This window comes from Felis catus, chromosome D4, assembly GCF_018350175.1.
Source record: "Felis catus isolate Fca126 chromosome D4, F.catus_Fca126_mat1.0, whole genome shotgun sequence".
Lineage (NCBI taxonomy): Eukaryota > Metazoa > Chordata > Mammalia > Carnivora > Felidae > Felis > Felis catus.
Window position 1 is genome coordinate 79,904,180 of NC_058380.1, and position 19,693 is coordinate 79,923,872.

The 19,693-nt window shown below is 48.2% G+C and overlaps 2 long non-coding RNA genes across 4 annotated transcripts; both read right to left on the reverse strand.

The window, feature by feature from the left end:
- Positions 1-3,522: 3,522 nt before the first annotated feature.
- LOC109493953 lies at positions 3,523-8,424 on the reverse strand. 2 transcript variants are annotated; one of them, XR_006588946.1, is made up of 3 exons: positions 7,955-8,424; positions 5,421-5,596; positions 3,523-4,987 (listed from the first exon to the last, which is right to left on the reverse strand). It is a non-coding gene; the product is annotated as an uncharacterized LOC109493953 (long non-coding RNA). The 2 variants fall into 2 exon arrangements; XR_002148465.3 differs by having other exon boundaries at positions 3,523-5,596.
- A 1,491-nt stretch (positions 8,425-9,915) lies between these two features.
- On the reverse strand, positions 9,916-18,887 carry LOC123381649. Of its 2 annotated transcripts, XR_006588928.1 has the most exons (4): positions 18,247-18,887; positions 14,024-14,138; positions 12,111-12,202; positions 9,916-10,798 (listed from the first exon to the last, which is right to left on the reverse strand). It is a non-coding gene; the product is annotated as an uncharacterized LOC123381649 (long non-coding RNA). The 2 variants fall into 2 exon arrangements; XR_006588929.1 differs by lacking the exon at positions 14,024-14,138 and having other exon boundaries at positions 18,247-18,879.
- Between the last annotated feature and the right edge of the window lie 806 nt (positions 18,888-19,693).

The following is a 19,693-nucleotide window of genomic DNA, read 5'->3' on the forward strand; positions in this document are numbered from 1 at the left end:
AAGTGCCATGATCTGAATTTGCTTTGGGATCTGGCAGAAGTGGGCTGAACGTGTGGACAAACAAGAAAAAGGCAATCCAATGGCTAAAAAAAAAAAAAAGGGGGGGGGAGTTCAAAAAGGGTTAAGGATATCAATGGGCCATTCACAAAAGAGGAAACCTAAACGGCCAAAAATATGAAAAGAAGTTCAACCTCACTGGCCATGTGAGACATGCAAACGAGAAGAGCCTGTGCCACACCATGTCACGCCCACCAGACGGGCCAAGAGTGAGAGTCTGTCCACGTGGGGAGGGGGGCGGGGTGCTGAGCGTGTGACAGGCTTAAAACCCCCATACACCATTGGTAGAGATGTAAGTGTCTCCAGCTACATTGGCGAAGTGTTGACAACCTCTCATAAACTCAAAGGGGCCCGTTTCTGTGCTATAGTGATCCACTCACTCAGCATATAATTCTGAAAACTTAGACCTTCATGAATTGTCCATCTACAGCTGCCCAGAGATAGACACATCGTGATCTGTTCATACAGTGGAATGATCTACTGGGAGTGAAAATAAACCAAGGCAATAAGCTTGAACACAGATATTATCCAGAAAAAAAAAAACAAAAACAGCGTCAAGTTATAGAATAGGTACAGCGTGATAGAAAAATTTTGGGGTTTTTTTTTTTAAACACTCAAAACTGTCCATGTATATATTTTTAGGGATACAGTCGGGTCCAAAAAGTATTAAAACGTGTGCAGGAAACCAAAGACACCAAATTTAGAACAGTGGATAACCTCTGGGAGGGGAGGGTTGGGAAGGCGATCAGAAAGAGACCCACAGGGGATTGAATTCTATCTGTGAGGATTTCTTAGGAAAAAGAAGAATATCTCAAGCAGAGGTGGCAAAGTGTGGAGAGTTGACAGAGCGGGGTGGCCAGTCCATAGCTGGTCCGTCTGACCCTTCTCCTCAAGCCTGAAACTTTTTCTCTATTTTCTGTATGTTTAGAATATTTGCTGGCTTATTTTTTTAGTAATCGCTACACCCAACATGGGGCTTACCCTCACAACCCTAAGATCGTCGCACACTCTCCCAAGAAAGCCGGCCAGGCGCCTCTGAAATATTTGGCAATTTTAAAGATGGGGGAGGTGAGGAGACCAGGAGACTGTAGAGCAGAGGAGGTTTGGTAATAACACTACCTGTCACCGGTGCAGGGCCATCATAGCTACCACGTCCTAACACATCTGGCAAGGAGGTTTGCCAGAGTGGGGGAGCTGGGCACGGCAGGCTTCAGATCCATTTACAGGGGAGAGAATGGAGGCTTGGGGAAGTGATTTCTCCAGGGTCACATACCCTAGGGAGGGAGGACGGGTCCCTTCCTCTCCGCTGTGTCTTACCACCTGCCCATCACCGGAGACTCCCAAAGTCCAGAACCTCCAGAGCAGATCACGGGCCTTACAGTAATTCATCCTTCTTCGGTGCACTGCACTGTTCTAGTTTTTTCTTCCGATTAGGGACAGCTTGGAAAATACAGAAAAGCACAAGGAAGAACACGAACGTCACCTGTGGTTTTCGTTGTCTTTTAAATTTTCTTTAAGGTTTATTTATTTTTGAGAGACAGAGCACAAGCAGGGGAGCGGCAGAGAGAGAGAGAGAGAGAGAGAGAGAGAGAGAGAGAGGGAGACACAGAATCCGAAGCAGGCTCCAGGCTCCGAGCTGTCAGCACAGAGCCTGAGGTGGGGCTCGAACCCATGAACTGTGAGATCGTGACCTGAGTCAAGATCAAGAGTCAGATGCTTAACCCACTGAGCCACCCTTTGTCTTTTAAAATCAGTTTCAGGGGCGCCTGGGTGGCTCAGTCGGTTAAGCGTCCGACTTCAGCTCAGGTCACGATCTCGCGGTCCGTGAGTTCGAGCCCCGCGTCAGGCTCTGGGCTGATGGCTCAGAGCCTGGAGCCTGCTTCCCGTTCTGTGTCCCCCTCTCTCTCTGCCCCTCCCCTGTTCATGCTCTGTCTCTCTCTGTCTCAAAAATAAATAAATGTTAAAAAAAAATTAAAAAAAAAATAAAGTCAGTTTCACTGAGGAGTGCCTGGGTGGCTCAGTGAGCATCCAACTCTTAATCTTGGCTCAGGTCATGATCTCACAGTTTGTGAGTTTGAGCCCCGCCTCAGGCTCTGTGCTGGCAGTGAGGAAACCGCTAGGGATTCTCTCTCTCTCTCTCTCTCTCTCTCTCTCTCTCTCTCTCTGTCCCTTTCTCTGCCCCTCCCCTGCTCTCTCTCTCTCTCAAAATAAACTAAAAAAAAAAAAAAAAAAAAAAAAAAAAGCTTCATTGAGGCATATGTAATTCCTACACAGTAAAATCACCTACTTGAAAAGCACAGCACTAATGCTAGATAAGCTGGGGGTATATGAACGTGCTTGAACAAAGAAGAAATGCATTTCACAAATATGAGTAATTATTATTGTAATACAATTTTTTGGAAATAACTATAGTAAAGTTACTTTCACCTTGAAGCCAGGTGACCAGCTAGGTGGGTCTGTGTTTCATTGCCTGAACTTGGGGGTCAGTTTATAATGTCCCCGGCATGAGGTGCCGGAGAGTTTCCAAATTATAGTAGAAGGCGTGACTGTTAACACCATTTAAAAATTAAAGACAACGGCAACAACATTTGGCGGGGTCAGACCGTGACCTATTGAAGAACCATGGTCTTGGTTAGCTGCCAGGCCATAAACGCCTTTACCTGTGGCTTTTGTGAGGAAATGACAGAAGGCAAGAGCCTGTCCCCCTCTTGGAGTTCAGGAGGGTAGAAGACCGACCACGCGGAGACACGGGATCCTCCTGGCCCTCCCCCCAGACTTGCTGCAGAACCGTAGGTGGGGCCCTCTTCTCTCCTCCAAAATGCGGGCTCCCCATCTGTTAAAGTGGTGCTTTACTCACATTTGAAGATTCAGCAGCCTTTTAGGGAAACATGCTGCAGGCGGGCACTGTGTGAGAGAGAGAGGAGGTGGGCAGCAGAGAGAGAGAGAGAGAGAGAGAGAGAGAGAGAGAGAGAGGCACCGTGAAGATGAGTAAGACAGCCTCTGGGCTCAAAAAATGTCTGGTCCAGAGCTGGCAGGTGGGATTGGAGGGACAGACTCCTCGATCGACAGGTGACTGCGATGGTGGGTTAATGCACCGGGTGTGATGGCCCTGAGCAAATATCGAGGGTCTCTAAGTTCCTTCTGCCAACTGGTATTTCATTCTATGAACTTAACGTAAGCTTGGTTTTTCCCTCTCTGGGTAACTTTGAATAATCCGGGCTTCCGACTTACTCACTGGTTAAACCCTAACATTTAGAACAAGTGAGTAGTTCCCAATCTTTCTCCACAAAGGCTTTTCTATAAAGATTTGACCACCAAACGCTGCATTTATTATATTTTGTCTTCTCTTTCATATGAATTAGGTCCACATTATTACATTCAATCAGAACTTTGATTGATATGATACAAGTAGTGTGGTTGTAAAAGAAAGAGTTGATGGATAGACAGACAGACAGAGAAACAGAATTCAAGCCCAAAGCAAGGGCACTGGTATTTAGTCCATCTATGCCATTTGATAGCAGATACTTCCAGAAAGGATTAAAGACATCTTTCAAATTATCCACACATTAAAATACAGAGGAGCCTTTCACGCTAGTCAATTCCAATATTTACCAGGCATCTCTTCTGGACCAAGCAGTCCATGAATCAATCAATCAACATGGGTAACCAAGTGTCCAGCCCCAAAAGAGAGGGAAAATGGACAAGTACTGGACCCAGGAGCCATCAGAGGAGAGAAAAAAAGAAGACAGTGGATGTAGAATGTGGCCACGTGTATGATTCACCTGGTAATGGTAGAACTGAGACTTGAACCCAGCTGGGTCTGGTGTATTCAAAAGCCACCGGTCCTCTCATGGCCCCACCCTGCCTCCTTTGCTTCATGATAGAATGATCACGATAATCACCGACGTGGATGGAGCCCATGCCACACGCCAGGCTCTGCCCTGGGCTTCACATGAGCTATTATTATTCCATTTCCCTCATGAGGAAACTTGGCAGAGATAAGCCACGAACCCAGGTAGTCTGGCTCCAGAGCCTTTAACCCCCGTGCCCTTTGTCCCCTGTGAATTGGGGACAAATTGGGTCTTGTAGGGGCTTGTGCAGCTTCAGATACCCTAGATACATCATACAATGATATTTCACCTTGCAATAATACATTAGATGTAAATAGCACTTTGTACTTCACCCAGGGTAACCTCACACCTCTCACTCCATCCCCACAGCAAGTATACAAGACGAGCAAGGCAGGGATTATGATTCCCACATTTTGCAGATAATGAAATGGAGGTTAAGGAGGTTAAGTGATATGTCCAAGGCCATGCAGCTAGAACATGTTAGATACCAGACTCGGGAGGCAGGGAGTCACAACAACCAGAGAAGGCATTCCCAGTCAAGTTGCCCACTCCTCGTTTTCAGGTGGGAAAACCAGTGCCTGGAGAGCAAGCTTGCTCAAGGTCGTCCAGGAAAGATTTGTTCAAGGTCAAGTGGTAAATCAGCAGCCGAGCCATCATGTGATCAAGGCTTCTGCCTCCTTGCCCAGAGATTTACGTCATGTTGCTTTTGTCGGATCTCCAACAGTCCTCTTGAGTTTTTCGACTGCCAGACTTTGTTTAAAAACCCTTCTGGTTGAGTGTTCTGTGATACGTGACATTCTCATGAATTTCAGAGGGTGGGGGAACATCTAAGTGACCTTTCAGCTTGGAGAGCCTGTGATTCTGCCACCAGAATTCTACAGCAATTCCAAGATAATCCTCACTCTTTTGGTGCTCTCAGAAGAAAATCTCAAGTCCGGTCTCTCTCTGGGGTCTGTCCTGCTCCCTGATCTTTGGGTCTGGAGTGGGGCAGTAGTGCCAAGAACCTTAGCTAGGACCGCTCAGATCTGTGTCTTGCAGCAGCTTCTTCCAAGATTACAATTCAAGGTCCCATTCGCCTCCTGCCAGGGAAGAGAGGAAACATCTGGGCCAGTGCCGCATGGAGGCAGCTCCCCAGCTTGTGTGGGAGACACCCTGGGTAGGAGGCTGTGAACTCAGAGCTCTTCATCCCAGATGTGGCTCTGAGCTTTAGTGTCTGGATCTCACCTGTGAGGCTTGGACAGACACAGGGTGTGTGTGGTGGCCGGGTTGGGGTGGTTGGAAGAGAAGCTTGAGAGGGAGTCCAGAGCAGTGTGCACCCGGGAAGGAAGAGCGTATGGGACTGATCAGGGATACCCCACTGGGGTGACCCTTCCGTGATGGTTAATTTTCTGCATCCATTTGGCTGGGCCCTAGTGCCCAGGTGGTTGATCAAACACTGATCTAGGCATGGCAGGGAAGGTATCCAGTAGATGTGGTTAACATCTACAATAAGTTCATTTAAATAAAGATTACCTCTTGCAGCGTGGGTGGGCCTTATCCAATCAGTTGAAGGCCTTAAGAGCAAAAACTGTGGTTTCCTGGGGAAGAAGAAATGCCTTCTCAAAACTGTAGCACCGACTCCTGCTTGTTTCCAGCCCTGCCTTGTGGATTTTAGACTTGGCAGTCCCACAGCCATGATAGCCAGTTTCCTAAAATAAAGGGATCTCTGAATGAATTGATGAATTAATGACATTATATATATTTCTCCAGTTGGTTCTGTTTTGCTGGAGAACTTCTTCACGCCCTCTGTCCCTTAGCCCTCTGTCCGCATACCCCAGCCCATCCCTCCTTACGCAGACCAGACCCCCGGGTTTCACTTCAGTCTCCTTGTCCACCCTCGTGACCACAAAAGGTCCCGAAGGATCCAGGTGGGAATGGGGTTGTAGAAGAGCAAGCTTGGCAGCAGTTGGAAGAGCCGAGAGGTCTGGAACCGTGTGGGGAGACAGACCAGGTCGTGCCTGGCTTTTCAGGATGCAAGCAGCAGCCTGGAAAACGGATATGTCTGCTAGGATATTTTTCAGGCGTTGGCAAGGGAGGCTATGCCAACGTTTTCCCAGCCTTTCCCAGCATTCGAAAATGGTTTTCCTGGGAAGAATCTCCTTGATCAGTGCCCACAGCACCATGGGAAGGTGGCTATTCCCTGCCGGCTCTGTAAACGGGCTGGGGACCTATGATTTTGTAGTAGTCGGGATTCTTGGTTACAAGTAACCAGGACTGTCTGTGGCCATCTTCAGCAGGGAAGGACTTAAGGGAAGACAGTGAGGGCAGTCAAGGGAACCACGGGAACCCCAGCCAATGGAATACTGCAGGCACAGTCTGATCCAGGGGCCTCGACTGAGCCTGAATTTTACCAGCAAGGATCCACTCACCACTCACTCAGGAGTCAGCCTATGGAATGAGTACCTGATTGGCTGAGGTTGTATTTCACACCTGCCTATTCACTATCCAGGTAGGAGGAGACGCTGGGGAAGAATCTGGCTTCACTTTGCTTTTACGGTAATGGTGGCCATGGGAAACGGATGCTAGTTCTTTCCTTCTTCACAATGGGGAATTCCCCCCAAAGGAAAGCAGGGTTCTAGGTGGGGGGTAGATATTGGACAGATTACAAGTAACGGCTAAACCTTCAGAGCTGTTGTCCTTCTTAAGCCTCTAACAGTTAGATGGTGTTGCTTAAAAAGCAGCCAAGCGGACAGAACTTGGATGTGAACTTGGATGTCCTGAGATCAAGTTCTACCACTCACTGGCATCCTGATTCTGGGCAAGTTATCTCACCTCTAAGAGCCTCGATTTCCTCCTCTGAAAAGTGGGGAGAATAACAGCACAGACAGCTCACAAAATTGCAGGCGAAAACACTTTGTATTTTGAGCCCTAGAGGGTGCTGGTGTTGGAGCATCCATGCCCGAGGCATCTTTTCATCCTGGTGCCCAGTTCACAGCCTGGCACCTAGTAAATGCCCAGTAAATGTTTGTCGAGTGAATGGATAAACAAGCAAGCAAGTGATTTTTATGGTCGTCCTAACTTGACCATCGGCTTTGCAGAAAAAAAAGGACAGACGTTGTTGGACTCTGATGTGGGTTTCGTGAGCTGAAGCTTCACAAATGAGATTATGTGTATATATATATTTTAAACAACCCCTTTGACATTTTCATTTTAATATGTGAAACTCGGCTACTTGTCTCAGGGAAAGTTTATAGGAAAAAAAGCTTCCAGCTGGCTTTGGGGCAGCCCATAAAAATATACTGAAAACTGACCGGTTAGAGATGAGGGGCTGTCGGGGGATAGAGATCAGTGACGCCATAAAACCTGGTGAGGCCCACAGCATTTCGACAATTAGCTCTCTGGGCAAGAGGCTGCATTCTTCATTCCTTCCTGGTTCCTAGTCAAGGGATGGGGCCCAGAATCTCTTAAAGAGAAAACACAGCTTTCAAATAACAAACACGTCTTTGACCCAGGCAGGCTGTGATTCAAAGGGTTTCAAAGGGCGTGGGGGAGGGAAGGGTTTTCAAGAGCTTTAACTGCCCCGGCCGATCGGAATGCCCCCAGCTCTCCCTCCCTGCCAGAGTTCCAAACGCTACCCCTGTCTCCACTCAAGTCTGACCTCCTCCAGGAAGCCCTCCTTGGTAACTCCAGCAAATCTTGGGTTTGTTCAGCCCTCTGACTCTTTGACCTAAAACGCTCCAGAGGTGCCTCCTAGTGTCAGGGTCAAGTGCAACCGCCTTGTGATTTGGCCCCTTCCCGCCTCTGTGGCCTCTTATGCTCCCCACCCCCAGCCTTGATCCGGCGGTGCCAGAAACCTTCAGCTCCACCTTCTCCCCCCTCCTCTTGGGCCTCAGCATCTTGGACTGTACCCTTGCTTTGGCTGGGATTTTCCTCCTCCTTCTTTATGTGGCTGGGTGGTATTTACTCCCAAACTTAGCCCAGGCCTCTCCTCCAGAGGACAGGGGGAGACAGTTTGAGTCTCCCAGGCCGGGTTCGGTGTTTCTGCAAGGGCTCCCCAGGGTACTCACCGCACTTACTGTGCAGTCCTCTCCCTTCTGGGACCTTTGCTCATCTCTGTGTCTCTACATTCAATACCGGCTCTGGCTCAGAGAAAGTGCTCAGTTTTGCAGTCCTGTGCCTCACACCCGGCAGCACATACTGAGATCGTCCCGGGAGCCTTGAAACGCAGACACCTGCGTTCTCGTTCCCGCAAGCTCGGATTTAATTGGTCAGGGGAGGTGGGGAGGGCTGGGCCTGGGGTTGGGGAGCATGGGTTGAAAACTTCCCCAGGTGGTTCTTATGTGTGGCCAAGGTTGAACAGCACTGTGATTTATAGCACTTGACTTAGGACTTCCCCGGCAGCTCAGGGGAGCTGTACTCAGGGCACCTCTCACAGAGCATGACCTTGAACTCACAGCTCCATTGAACTTGCCACAGGTTGTGTTGAAAGAAGCACTATTCATGCTCCTACCTGGAGCAGAGGTGCTCAGTAGCTATATACCCCCTGCCCTGCTGCACCCCCCTCCCAACCCTCCAGGCCTATTAGGAGGGACCACCTGCATCACAATACTTGGGAGAAGGATGCCTGTCTGAGCCCCACCCCGGATCCAAGGAAGCCCATCTGGGACCCTGCAATGTGAACAAGTTACTGGATGATTCTGATGCACGCCCGTGTGCTACAGCTTGGGGCTTCGAGCTCCCCAGGACTTGCAACGCCAGGCAAGGAAGTTAACAACATAAAGCGTCTTCAGGGAACCACGGGAGGGGATTGGAAAACTACTTAGCCCTAGCCAATCCTTGTTCTTTGGGAATGTGGGCCCCATGTTGTCATTCTCTGCCCCCCCATTCTTTTTTAATAGACCTCCCAAATCTGGATTTTTCTGTGAAATCTAACAGTTTAAAGTTGACAGGTGATTCAATCACATTTTAAAAGTTTTTATTTAATTTCCAGTCAGTGAACACGTAGCATTAGTTTCGGGTATACAATATTTAGCGTTTCTATACACTTCTATCCATCACCCAGTGCTCATCACAAGTGCCCTCCTTAATCCCCATCACCTGTTTCACCCATCCCCCCACCCCCACCCCCTCTGGTAAGCATCAGTTTTCCATAGTTAAGAGTCTGTTTCCGGAGTACCTGGGTGGCTCCATCAGTTGAGCATCCGACTTCGGCTCAGGTCGTGATCTTGCTGTTCACGGGTTCGAGCCCCGTGTCAGGTTCTGTGCTGACAGCTCAGAGCCTGGAGCCTGCCTTGGATGCTGTGTCTCCCTCTCTCTCTGCACTCCCCCACCCCCCACTCATGCTCTGTCTCTCTCTGTCAAAAATGAACATTAAAAAAAACAAAAGAGTCTGTTTCCTAGTTTGTCTCTCCCCTTGCTCTTTTGTTTTGTTTCTTAAATTTCACATATGGGTGAAATCATATGATATCTGTCTTTCTCTGGCAAATACACTTAGCATAATACACTGTAGCTCCAACCACGTCATTGCCAATGGCAAGATTCCAATTCCTTTTGATGGCTCAGTAATATTCCATGGTGTATGTTTTTTTTTTTAATTTTTTTTAATGTTTATTTATTTTTGAGACAGAGAGAGACAGAGCATGAACGGGGAAGGGTCAGAGAGAGGGAGGCACAGAATCTGAAACAGGCTTCAGACTCTGAGCTGTCAGCACAGAGCCCGACGTGGGGCTCGAACTCACGGACCGTGAGATCATGACCTGAGCCGAAGTTGGACGCTTAACCGACTGAGCCACCCAGGCACCCCTCCATGGTGTATGTTTTTTATCCACTCATCAATCGTGGACACTTGGGCTGCTTCCGTAACTTGGCTATCGTTTCTTTTTTTAATGTTTATTTATTTTTGAGAGAGAGAGAGAGGGAGAGAGAGAGACAGAGCACAAGTGGAGGAGGGGCAGAGAGAGAGAAAGAGAGAGGGAGACACAGACTCCGAAGCAGGCTCCAGGCTCTGAGCTGTCAGCACAGAGCCGGACGTGGGGGTCGAACTCATGAACATGAGATCATGACCTGGGCTGAAGTCAGACGCTCAACCGACTGAGCCCCCGGGTGCCCCTGTGATTTGCCTATTGTTGATAACGCTGGTATGAACATCCGGGTGCATTATACCTCCTTGTAATCCAATCAATTTAAATATCCTTCTCGGACCAAACAAAGCTCACCCGAGGACTGCATTTAGCCAATTGACTGCAAGTTTGCTGTAAATGTTTCCTACAAACACTGCATATGGATTAAGCCAGGGCGAGGCATGCTTGCCCTGTGCTGTCATCCTCTCCCCGCTGAAGAAAGGCTGCAGGACTTGGGCCAGCATGGAGGGCCTACGGGAAAGGTCCCCTGACACCTGTGTTGTATGTGCAGCGTTGTGGACATCGCTCCCTATGTTTGATGATGCTCTGTCTCTTCTGCGAACGCACCGGGAAAAGGCCTCTCTGGTCCTGGGACCTCCGTGAGTCATGTTTCTCCTCTTGCAACTGGTTCATGGATCCCGCACGGCGCGGGATCTGGTTTTGGCTGCTGGAAAGCTCAGAGGACAACCTGTAGCCTGTCTCTGTACCACGTAGGACCTCAAGGCCTGTCCTTTGGATCGCTGTTTCATTCCTGGGCTCTTCTGACCTTTTCAACTTCTGCTTTCCATTTGTCACTCGTCCCGTGACCACACCTTTAAAATTTTAGTCTCTCAAATACAGAAGTTCTGTTATGTGTTTTCTGGAACAAGGCATGCTATAAATAAATAAGCCCATACAAAGTAGCAAGTGCTCAAAAAAAGGTTTGTTGAGTAAGTGACTGCTTAAATGATTCATCTTGCAGAACCACCCAGAGCCTTGCACAGCAGGTGTTCAGGAAACCAGGTCAGGATGCTAGGGTGGAAAGCGACAGTTTAGAGATGGAGAGACAATAGGTCTGTCATTTCCCAGCCACTAGGACCTCACACAAATTATTTAACCTCTCTTAGCCTTCATTTTCCCACCTGCAAAATGGGGATAATCTCAGCCCTCACCTTATTCATCGGAGCTGTTGGAGGATTGAGTGGGATTATGTATGCAAAGTGCCTGGTACATAGCAGGCACTTGATAAATAGCGGCTGTGACTATTAATAAGAGCTCCCTCATATATGATGTCATTCTTTTATAGCCTAATTAATAAGGTGCAGCATGAGTGAGAATAGACTCTTGCTCTGCTCAAGCCCGCTAGAATCTGACCAAGAAGCCACATGTACACGCTGGGGAATAAAATGGAAATGAGTTCTGGGAAGGTCTCCAGTTCCTCAGCTCTCTGTCCCAAGTCTCTGCTTACCACGCCCAGGGCCCCTGTGGTTACAGCAGGGATGGCAGGTCGCTTCCTGTTGGGGGTGGGGGTGGGGGGGGCGGGCATCACTCTCCAGCGTGCTCAGGTGCTGAAGACCCTGTCCTGCCCTGTGCATAACTCAGCTCCCCAGCCCGAGTCCTGAACACCCCTTTTCTGGAAGCCTCTGGCAGTTTTCCCCAAGCTTTCCAGCTCCTTCCCTGGCCCTGAGCGGCCCCTTTCCTAGTGGTCACTTAGGAGCAAATTCATCATGAAGGGTCATTTGCCCTCATTGCTTGATGGCCGCACCCCCACTGTAGGAAATTTGTGTCCTCTTGGTGTTCAGGGGGAGCACTTCCCGAGGGCTGAACGGAGCACAGGGAGGGCAGTCCTCTGGGGACGGAACATCAGGTGGACAGTCAGGAACGTAGCCCTGTAGTATCGTGTTGGGTTAGGTAAATTCATCACAGATCTTCCCCGCGGGAAGTGGCATTATGGGGAACGTAAGGTCTGCCTAAATGCCAAAAATTGATCCAGAGAGGGCATCGTTGTGGAGGGCAGAGGTTCCCAAAGTGTGGTCCCGGCACCAAAAGCATCAGCATCAACTGGGAATGTGTGATAAATGCAAATCACCCAACCCCACCCCAGAACTACTGAGTCACAAAACCTGGGCGTGGGCCCAGCACTCTGTGTTCTAATAAGCCCTCAGGGTGATTTGGATGCACGTGCCGTTTGTAGACCAGTGGAGTAGAACCTGGGTTCCAGCTCCCAGCCTGAACTCCCTCATCTGTAAAGAAGGCCGGTGCTTCTACAGTAGGAGTCTGTCAGGGAAATGAGACTGATGTGGGAATCGGGCCTCACCCGGTGGGTGCCGAGCAATCCCCTCACCTGGTCAAGCATCAAGCCAACCTTGGAGTGTTGATTGCCACCCGGTGCTGCTCCGGGACGGGCGCCGTCAGTGACAGACCCTAAGACAAGGGCTTCAGCAGGGAGGAGAAAAGAAGACAAAGTTACCGGAAACCTGATTGGAAGGGTTGGTTGGGCCCCTAAATGCCAACCTTAGGATTTTTATTTGAAATGTTTGGTTTTTTTCTGCAACAGAAAAACAGGATCCTTGGGATTCCTGAGGCCCCTGGGGCCGGCTTGCCCCTGTCCTTCTAGACCACGTGGCAGTCCCGGGCAAGTCCCTGATGGGGCTGCTGGAAGGGCACCTGCTGGCGCCCAGCGTCCCCCCCTACACAGGTTAGCTCGCTCCCTCCGGTCAGGCCCTCCCTTCGCCCCCCTGGGCGGCGCTCAGGCAGGGGGTGGGTAAGGCGGGGCAGGAGGCCCCGGAGGCCTGGAGAGGCCCTGGCTGCCCCGGGAGGGCCTGGCGCGGTCCGGGAACCGGCTCCTGGGAGAGCAGAACCGCGTGCTTGGAATGCAAGCGTCGCTCAATGCATTCCTTCTGGCTGCGGGTGCTGGGCGGCGCTGGGCCCGGCCCGAGCGGACCGAAAGGAGGAAGCCGACTGCGGCGATTGATCGGCTGGGCGCTGCACGGGTCGCCCCTGCCCCGTCCTTCTGCAAGAAAGCACGTTTATTTGTGCTCCTATGTTGTCTGTCTCCCCAGCCACCCGGGGCGCGGGGCCGTTGACCACTGATTCCCGGGACTAGCACGGTGCCAGGAACTTAGTAGAAGTTAGGAGGATTTGATGAGTCAACACTTCATAGACAATGTATTGGGAGAAGGCTTTAGGAATTTTCCCCCTTAAACCCAGCCCACAGTCCCCCAGAGCGCTCAGTTCCCTCCCACCTACCATTCCCAGGGGAAGCTTCCCTGTGTCAGGATCTCCGAGTGTGATCCCAGGGAATGGCCCCGGGCTTGGATATTCAGCTCCACCCTGATGACAGCTGGGCTCAGGGCCGCTGATAGGACTTGTCCAAAGTCACGCAGCTAGCAAGGAGCTCTCCCCCTCCCTCCCCCACTCAATCGGGATCTGAAGCCAGGTTAAAGGACCCAGGTCCCGTGCTCTTTCTGTCTGAGCTCCACAAGGAGACAGGCCCTGCTGAAACTTTTTACCCTGGCATCCTGGGGGTTTTTCTCACTTGGATTCCAGAGTTGCTGAAACTCATAAAGGAATTGACTCCTTAAGAAAACAAAACAGGGGCGCCTGGGTGGCTCAGTCTGTTAAGCGTCTGACTTTGGCTCACGTCATGATCTCACGGTGGGTGAGTTCGAGCCCTGCCTAGGGCTCTGTGCTGACAGCCTGGAGCCTGCTTTGGATTCTGTTTCTCTCTCTCTGTTCTTTCTCTGCCTGTTCTCTGTCTTTCAAAAAAAAAAAAGAAAAGAAAAGAAAGAAAACAAAGCATAGCAACCTCCAGCAAGATTTTCAATAAAATCTTTTTTTTTTTTTCAGCTTCATTGATGTATAGTCGACACATAAAATTGTGGGAGGTTTTTGAGCTCTCAAATTTAAGGGAGCCCAATGGCCTTAAACAGGGTCTGTGATTTTCCTGTTGTGTTTCTGCTCCAGCTATAGGAGCATGATCACGTGATTAACAGGCTGAAAGCCCTCCAGTTAAAATTAGGAACCTAATAGGGACTTCGGTTACCATTGTTATTCAACATTGATCTGCAAGTGTAAGCCACCCCTGCAAGATGTGAAGCAAGAAGGTGAGGGGGAGAAAAAGACACTATTACTGCTTAAGGACTCTGAAATTGGAGTTGATATCAACTATTTTATCTGATTCTTGTAGCACCTCAGCAAGCTGGGCAATGCTTACTTGCATCTCGGTATTCTTTTCGTAGTTTACGTGATGCTTACTTGTATCTCGGTATTCTTTTCGTGGTTTACGTGCAAGGGAATTAAACTTCGTAGATCATAAATCACTCGCTTGTGTTTATCCACCCAATGGTCCTGTGGCTCCCGAGTGCTACTGCTGTTGGAAAGGAGGCAAAATGAGGCTGAGTTAAAGAGGATCTGTTTGTGCCCCTTGGAAACCAAGAGAATTAACTGAAAAAGCTACTAGGATTAATAAGAGATTCAGTGAAGCGACTGGATAGGACAGGTGATCACAGTCCTGTATATCTGTACCATCTACGTACCAACAGAACCAACTAGAAAATAGAATTTTTACTAAGAAGATCTCAGTCATAAAATACCAATGATGAAACTGAACAAGAAATCTGAAAAATCTACAAGAAGAAACGACAAATTCTTATTGAGAAACACACAAAGAAATAAAGGGAGGTTCTGTCATACGATGGTCTTGGATGGGAAGACTGGATATTGTACAGCTGTCAGCTTCCCTCGAGTTACATTGCGAGTTTAATGAGAGTCCAACAAGAAATCTTGGAAAAATTTAATAACGTTTGTCGTATCTGGAAGAATAAAAAATCAAAATACGTTGAAAAATAAGTCATTAAAATTTCTTTTTAATGTTTATTTTAGAGAGAGAGGGAACAAGTGAGGGAAGGACAGAGAGAGAGAGGGAGACACAGAATCGGAAACAGGCTCCAGGCTCCGAGCCATCAGCCCAGAGCCTGACGCGGGGTTCGAACTCACGGACCGGGAGATCGTGACCTGGCTGAAGTCGGACGCTTAACCGACTGCGCCACCCAGGCACCCCAAGAGTCATTTTTTAAGAAGATTAATTCAATGTGTGAAGGAAAATAACAGCTGTCCTGGAACATTTTAGAACATACTAAAGCTATAAAAATCAAAACAGAGTGGAAAGGATGTAACAAATGGCAAAAAAAAAAAAAAAAAAAAAAAAAAAAAAAAAAAAAAAGATAAAAAAAACCACAACCAGCTCACAGACAGTCCTTATCACCTAGAGGCTTCAGTATATGATAAAGATAGCAGCACAAATCACCAGGTAAAGAATGGTTCCATAGGAAGGCTAGTACGATTGGCCAGCCATCTGGAAAAAAGTCAGAGCCTTGCCTCTCACTATATATAAAATAAATTTCTGATGGAGGAAAGAGTTTAAAAAAATGAGTCCATCCAAAGGGCTAGTATCCAAAATCTATAAAGAGCTCACCAAACTCCACACCCGAAAAACAAATAACCCAGTGAAGAAATGGGCAGAAAACACGAATAGACACTTCTCTAAAGAAGACATCCGGATGGCCAACAGGCACATGAAAAGATGCTCAACGTCGCTCCTCATCAGGGAAATACAAATCAAAACCACACTCAGATATCACCTCACGCCAGTCAGAGTGGCCAAAATGAACAAATCAGGAGACTATAGATGCTGGAGAGGATGTGGAGAAACGGGAACCCTCTTGCACTGTTGGTGGGAATGCAAATTGGTGCAGCCGCTCTGGAAAGCAGTGTGGAGGTTCCTCAGAAAATTAAAAATAGACCTACCCTATGACCCAGCAATAGCACTGCTAGGAATTTACCCAAGGGATACAGGAGTACTGATGCATAGGGGCACTTGTACCCCAATGTTTATAGCAGCACTCTCAACAATAGCCAAATTATGGAAAGAGCCTAAATGTCCACCAACTGATGAATGGATAAAGAAATTGTGGTTTATATACACAATGGAGTACTATGTGGCAATGAGAAAGAATGAAATATGGCCTTTTGTAGCAACATGGATGGAACTGAAGAGTGTGATGCTAAGTGAAATAAGCCATACAGAGAAAGACAGACACCATATGTTTTCACTCTTATGTGGATCCTGAGAAACTTAACAGAAACCCATGGGGGAGGGGAAGGAAAAAAAAAAAAAAGAGGTTAGAGTGGGAGAGAGCCAAAGCATAAGAGACTGTTAAAAACTGAGAACAAACTGAGGGTTGATGGGGGGTGGGAGGGAGGGGAGGGTGGGTGATGGGCATTGAGGAGGGCACCTTTTGGGATGAGCACTTGGTGTTGTATGGAAACCAATTTGACAATAAATGTCATATATTGAAAAAAAAATAAAATAAAAAAATGAGTCCATCAAAATTAAAAGAGAATCAAAATGACTCTTTTTCTACATTGGTTTTACATTTTACCCTTTTGTTTGGAAGCTACAGAAATAGTCCAGAATCCTCCGGTACCCCATCACCTAGCTCTCCCCAGCGACAGCTTCTTATGTAACTATGGGACATTTTCAAAACCAGGAAATTGAAATTGGTACAATGCTATTAACAAACCACAGAACTTACTTGGATGAGGACATATTACACAATATGAAATACAATTCCATTTATTTTTTTTTAACGTTTATTTATTTTGAGAGAGAGAGTGCGAGTGGGGGAGAGGGGCAGAGGGAGAAAAAAGACAGAGAGAGAGAGAGAGAGAGAGAGAGAGAGAGAATTTTAAGCAGGCTCCAAGCTCAGCTTGGAGGGCTCAATCCCACGACCCTGGGATCATGACCTGAGCTGAAATCAAGAGTCAGATGCTCAACCGACTGAGCCACCCAGTTGCTCCTAGATTTTTTTTCTTTTTTTTTTAAGTTTATTCTTTTATTTTGAGAGAGAGAGCCAGTGGCGTAGGGGCAGAGAGAAAGGGGAGAGACAACCCTGAGCAATCTCTGCAGTGTCAGCGCGGAGCCCGATGTGGGGCTCGAACCCATGAACCGTGAGGTCATGACCTGAGCTGAAATCAAGAGTTGGGCACTTCACCGACTGAGCCGCCCAAGTGCCCCTATATTTTTTTTAATGGTATAGAAAACTGTCAATAGGAAATAGGAAATGCAAGGTAAAGAATGATGTACACATATCCCAATATTGATGATTGTGTGTGTGTCTGGTTCATCCATATCTGTACCTATACCCCATATATATGTCTGGAAGGAAATATACCACCATGTTAATAGTAGTCATCTCTGAGTAGTTGGATGCTTTTCTGTATTTCCCCTTCCCTTTTAAAAGTAATGAGCAGCTATCACTTTTATAGTATTATTTTTCAATGGCTTTATTGAAGTATCATTTATTCACCATAAAATATACCCTACCTTTATATTATTTTTAAATTACTATATAATCTGTCCGCTTAAAAACAAATGTGTACTTAGAAAATAGAACGTGATTTAAAACTAAAAACGAGTCTAGACGGTATCAGGATTCCACCAAAGAAACAAAAATAATACACCAATATGTATGTGTGTGTATATATATACACATATGTATATATGTGTATATATATGTATATATGTGTACACATATATATGTGTATATATATATATATATATAAACACCACCGATTTGTACACTTTAAAAGGGTGAATTGTATGGCATGTGAATTATATCTCAATAAAGCCATTACCAAAAAAACATCCCTGGCTCTGCCCCTCACAATAGCTGGAAGAGGGACATCCCCTGCCTCTGCCTCAGTCTCCTTCTCTTCAATGGTGATAGTGACAGCGGGGACCTCACGAGCTTGTTGTGTCAATGAGAATTACTTAACTGTTTCACACAGTGCTGGATACACCTGGAGCCCTTGGTAAATACTAACAACATGGAACATTCTCTAGGGCTGGGCACCACCGGGCTAGGCAGGTTCCCGCATGAGGTCAGCACTCTTCCAAGTGCTAATGTGTGCGGACTGGGCAGGGGAGGAGACGAGGCCCAGAACAGGCCAACCCAGAGCTCTCTAAGGGATGGGGCAGGGACTGGAAGCCAGGTATTCGTGAGGCTGGAGTCTGGGTTCTGAGCCATCAGGCACTCAGGTTTTCATGTAGCTTTGCCTTCATGTTTGCAAGGATTTTTTTTTTTTTTTTAACTACTCGGACCCACTTTATTCTAGAAGATGTTGCCTGCACAGCCTGAAGCTAAGTTTCAGCCACCCCCACCTCCTTCCAAATTGCTTCTGGCCTTTTCTCTTGCTTAGGATACTTTCCAAGGTATAAAATGCCCCCAGAGAAAGGCTGCATGAGACCTGGCAAGCGGCCCGTGTTGGGTCCCCAGGGTCAGGCCTTTGGGAGGAAAGGCTCAGACTCTGCTCAGCCCCCTCCTCGCTTGTAGAGACCTCCTGGCCTGGGCCTCGACATGGAAAACGCGCAGATTATGATACTCTACTTGCCGTGGGATGTTGAGAGGCTCGCTTACCAGCCCTGAGAGGCTCCAAACGTGCAGCCCGGTCCCCGGAGACCCCAGCTGGCAGGGAAATGGTGGCCTGGGGCTGGCCCACACCCAGCAACCTTGAGAGCCAGCGGCGCTGAGGCTGCTAAAAATAAAAGTCAAGTCTCGCAGGGGCAGGGACGTAGGCCGGGCCGGAAGCGGGACTCGCCCCAGGGGGAGGGGCGTGGGAGAGGAGGGTCTTGATCTGACCCCCACCTGCAGGGTGGGCGGGGGGCTGCTGCTTCTCCCCAGCACCAGCCCCCCGCCCCATCCCCAACTATAGCACGGGGGGTGGGGCCCGGTCTGCCCAGCCCAGCTCGAGGCAGTGAGAAAAGTCCACCTCGAGAGCGCTGACCCATGGGAATGCAGTGCGAGCTGCGTGTGTAATTCTGACTTTTCCAATATCGACATTTAAAGAAAGAAGCGGGAGAAATTAATTTTCATCATATAGTTAATCTAATATATTGAAATGCGGGTCATTTCAACGTGTCATCAATATAAAAATTGTCATGAAATAAATTCTCCTCTTTGCAGTGAGTCTTGGAAATGCGTGTATTTTACATTTATTTTTGAGACACAGAGAGAGGCAGAGCATGAACAGGGGAGGGTCAGAGAGAGGGAGACTCAGAATCCCAAGCAGGCTCCAGGCTCTGAGCTGTCAGCGCAGAGCCCGACGCAGGGCTCGAACCCACAGACGGTGAGATCACGACCTGAGCTGAAGTCGGACGCTCAACCGACTGAGCCACCCAGGCGCCCCAAAGTGCGTGTATTAGACGTACAGCTCATCTCAATTTGGAGTGACCACATTTCAAGTGCGGCCTTAGTTCCGAGTTGCCGCGGTAACACATTATCACAATCTCAGTGGCTCAAAACAGCATAAATGTATCATCTTAGGATTCTGGATGCCGCAAGTCTTGAAATGAGTCTTATGGGGGCTTTTAAAATCAAGGGGTTGGGGTGCCTGGGTGGCTCAGTCGGTTAAGTGTCCGACTTCGGCTCAGGTCATGATCTCACAGTTCGTGGGTTCAAGCCCTGCGTCGGGCTCTGTGCTGACAGCTCAGAGCCTGGAGCCTGTTTCATATTCTGTGTCTCCCTCTTTCTCTGACCCTCCCCTGTTCATACTCTCTCTCTGTCTCAAAAATAAATAAATGTTAAAAAACAAATTAAAAAAAAATGAAATCAAGGTGTTGGCAGAGCTGGGTTCTCGCTGGAGACTCTGGGGGAGAATTCCTTCCCTATCTTTTCCAGCTTCTGGGGGCCACCTGCATGCTGTCCATGTGTCCCTTCCTCCTCCTCCAAAGGGCATCATCACAACCCCTGCTTCCGTGGGCACATCTTCTCCCCCCTGCTTTGGTTGTCTGTTGCTTTGCCTTCCCTGACTCTGATCCCCTGAACTCCCACCTATGAGGATTCTTGTGATCATATTGGGTCCACC